This window comes from Austrofundulus limnaeus, unplaced genomic scaffold (genome assembly GCF_001266775.1).
Source record: "Austrofundulus limnaeus strain Quisiro unplaced genomic scaffold, Austrofundulus_limnaeus-1.0 Scaffold75, whole genome shotgun sequence".
Lineage (NCBI taxonomy): Eukaryota > Metazoa > Chordata > Actinopteri > Cyprinodontiformes > Rivulidae > Austrofundulus > Austrofundulus limnaeus.
The window spans coordinates 1,202,109-1,205,997 of record NW_013952477.1 but is presented as its reverse complement, the minus strand read 5'-3'; the positions used below and the strand labels follow the sequence as shown (position 1 = coordinate 1,205,997).

General features: G+C 39.9%; 1 protein-coding gene across 1 annotated transcript in view; it reads left to right on the top strand.

Moving 5' to 3' along the window:
- Positions 1-3,889, top strand: part of LOC106519325 (matrix-remodeling-associated protein 8) — a 17,855-nt gene that overhangs the window by 10,428 nt on the left and 3,538 nt on the right. The gene's annotated exons all lie outside the window — the stretch shown is intronic.

The following is a 3,889-nucleotide window of genomic DNA, read 5'->3' as shown; positions in this document are numbered from 1 at the left end:
GAAGGAAGGAAGGAAGGAAGGAAGGAAGGAAGGAAGGAAGGAAGGAAGGATGAAGGAAGGAAGTACCGGTAAGTAAGTAAGTATGTAAGTAAGTAAGTACCGGTAAGTAAGTAAGTACCGGTAAGTAAGTAAGTAAGTAAGTAAGTAAGTAAGTAAGTAAGTAAGTAAGTAAGTAAGTAAGTAAGTAAGTATACACCTTTCATAGGTATGAAATCACAAAGTGCTTCACAGTAAGAAAACAGAACTGTAAAATAAATTCTGAACTGGGTGCCAGTGAAAGGAAGCTAAAACGGGTATGTTGCACACTCGCCTGTCTATGTGGGTTAGCAATGTCCCCGCGGAATTCTGAACAACTTAAAGACAGTCCAGCTCCTTCTTGTGTAAACTTGTGAGTAAACTGTTGTAATGATCAAAACAAGAAGAACTAAATGCATGAATGATTATTTCAGGTTCAGTTTTTTGCAAGAAACATTTCAAATTTGAGATGTCCTTATGACAGTTTCTAGTCAGTTGCTTCATGTGTTGATTTAAAGACATCACAGAATCAAAACTGACACACACACGTTTCTGAGGCTGAACTGGGCAGATAGGGCCTGAACTTAGATAGGTCTTTAGCAAGTGTCTAGACTCCAAAGCACTACTATAGACATTTACTCATTCACACAGTGCTGATGGTAAGCTACATTGTAGCCACAGCTGCCCTGGGGCACACTGACAGAAGCGAGGCTGCCATGCACCGGTGCCACYGGACCCTCTGRCCACCATCAGCTGGCAAGGCGGGTGAAGTATCTTGCGCCAGGACACAACGACTGAGATGGATTGGAGGATCAAACCAGCAACCCACTGGTTACAGGACCCCTCCCCTAACTACTCTACAACAGTCGCCCTAAAACACCAATAACTTGATTTGATGAACCTTATTTTCCGGTGCAACAATCAGAGTTTCAGTATTATTTGAGTTCAATTGTAAGTAGTTGTCACTTAACCATGGTTTATTGCAAGACAATCAATTTGTTAAGGACTTTAATTTATAGAACTCACTTTCTTTGAATGAACAGTAGAGCTGAATATCATCAGAGCTGATATTGTACATTTGTAAACTGATGAACTGCCTGTTCAAGGGGGGAGAATATAACAATTAAATAAAATAGTGCTAAACACAGAACACTGAGGTACACCACAAGACAGCCTGGTAGAGTCTGACATGATACCTTTTACAGAAACATTAATATTTCTGTCACACAGGCAATAATAACAACTCAGTCACTGAACCAGATAAAACAATGTGGTTTCTAAGTCTGTTGGTCATGATCTTGGGATCAACAGGATCAAAGGCAGAGGATAGGTCCAATAAGAACAGAACTGTGTAGTACACTGAATCGCCTGACACCAAAATGTCATTGGAAACCTTTAATAATGTAGTTTAACGTGAACTGTCCCTCTGATTTACGCATCCTATTCATTTTGGTCACATGCACTAAACATCTTAACATCGTCATCGCTGCCACATCCAGCTCCAGTTCCTGTCTTTGTTAGTACCATAACATCCAAACCAAACATCTTGTCTCATCTTGTAACCTTTTCCCTTCACGTCTCCAGCCTTTCTTTGGACACAAATGACACTTGTCACCATCCACTCCACCCTGTATGCCTTTATTCTTCACCTCTTGTGTCTGCTGTTTGTTGCATTGGATGAATGACAACAGAAACTTTGAAATCTACTTTCAAGCTCTACCCTTTGACTTGTTTACCTCCACCTCTTCAGGCTCTCTTCTGCCTGATTCCTACCAATCAAAATGTCAAAATGTTAGTTTTTTTTWTTTTATTTTCACTCTCCCAGGTTTCTGGGATGTTTTTCTAGAGGCTCCTGCTCTTAAATTCCTCATGTGGTTTATAGAACGGATTGTTCATCGAGGGGTGGAGTGATCTGCCCTTTTTATTTTATTTTTTGCCATATTTATAGACATAGTTGGTCAGTTGAATCAGTCTCTCTTCTTGCCAATTTTCTCCTCAGTCCTCTCTGTTTTTGTGTTTGAGCAGAAAAGGGAGGAGGTGGGAGGAATGTAAAGGGGAAAAAACTTGTAGACTGCTAAATCAGCACTGCAGAATTAAAAGCAGGACTTCTTGGTGTTGTTTACCTGCAGTTGTTGCTCATGAAACTATAATCGTTTTAAAATGTCTGCAGTGGAACTGGTCTAATTTTCTTCCCCGTTTTACATTTACGGCTTCGTTTGTTATTGTTCTGAGCAGAGGAGTAGGCTCCGTATGTCTTGTAAAATTGTGAGTTTGTGGTATTCTCCATTCGGCATAATCCCCCCCCCCCCCCAAAAAAAAAAAAAAGCCCCAACCAAGAGTCTAGACTGGTTTGGGATTTGGAGATTTTTTTTGTTTTGTTATTTTTGCTTGTCCTTACTTTAGCAGCTCTCTGCTGATGTGTATCAACCTCTTGCAGAGGCATGTTTACCAGCAGTCAGAGGAAGTCTTACACATCTGTTCAACATTTGGGCCAGCTGTTACATGAAAGAGTAAAGCTAGAGATGGAGTGAACTTAGACTATAGATCCTTCTCCCTGTTTAAAGCAGGGGTTCTTACACACTGTAGAAATGCACACGTGGACCGAGGTTAGGAATGTAACCACTGATCAAAAACAAATTGCTTTTCTCTCCTCTAGGTTTCTGCATTCATCTGAACTAAAATGTCAGGACAAATTTTCACTTTTACGCTGCAATTATTCCCRTCATTCACAAACAGATCTATTATCACAAAGAAAACATTTTGGGAGCTGTCATCATTTCAGCTAAAATCGCTGTCTTCTCTTCAGTTCATTGACTTGCTAATGATACGTGTCCTACTGAGTAAAATAAATTATTCTCTGAGCAGCAAGTGAAACAGCCTTTACCACATGTCAGATCTGTCAGGATGATGGTAATGGGTTTCTACTCTTATGTATCGTCTGGTCAGTGGCACTTTAGAGAACAATCACCTCAGACAAGCGTCCATTTTCATGCATATATTTCACAATGACAGCTGATAATTAGTTTCCTCGTAGGGGTGCATGATTAAGTCACCTTAAGTGTTTTTTTTTTATTCTTGGTTGGCTGGTTTTTAAAAGCACAAGTGGTTTCCTCATCAGTAAATCAGCTGTGTTGGTTTTTAGAATTTAAATGAGCTGCTTTACTGACAGAAATGATCATAACTGAATTGTTTTAGGTAAAGAATCAGAATGAACGTTTATTTCTGGTGGTCAGACTCGTGTGATCACGCTGGTTCTGCTGGTGTTTAATAGCCCCCGTCAGTCATCCGTGGTGTCCACAAAAAGCTTCGCTTCAGCGTTTGCCTGTGAGCTGAATAATTCATTTCTCACGCACGCAGAATCCAGACTGGTGTGTTTGCGAGACGACTCAAACCCTAAATGGAAAATGAATGCAGAAGTGTAGACTGACCACATTACAGAAATTGCCTCTGTTTCCTCTCACTTTTCTTTTTTTTTTTTTCTGGTCGGCTTGTATTTTTTTTTTTTCCTGAGAAGAAGAAAAAAATAACAGCTGCATGACATCAGGTCTGGAAGTCATTATGCTGAGCAGCTTTCTGACATTTTAACTCTCTGCACTCCCTCCTGCTGTGAGGAACAAGAGATGGTCTCCAGGGAGAACAGAAACACTCACATGTAGAACCTGATTTCAGTTTGTTTGGTGGTGTTATGCATTAATATTTAAAATATGAGCTTTATTCCTTCTCAGGACTTTGTAATGTTATAAAGGGTGCCAGTGTGTAAACACTGACGCACCCTTTTTTTACTGTTTACTCCCMAATATTAGTTTTCAACACAATTTTTGATTTGCTCTTCTAACTGCTATGCAGCTTTGGAAAACATTGCATAATCTACACA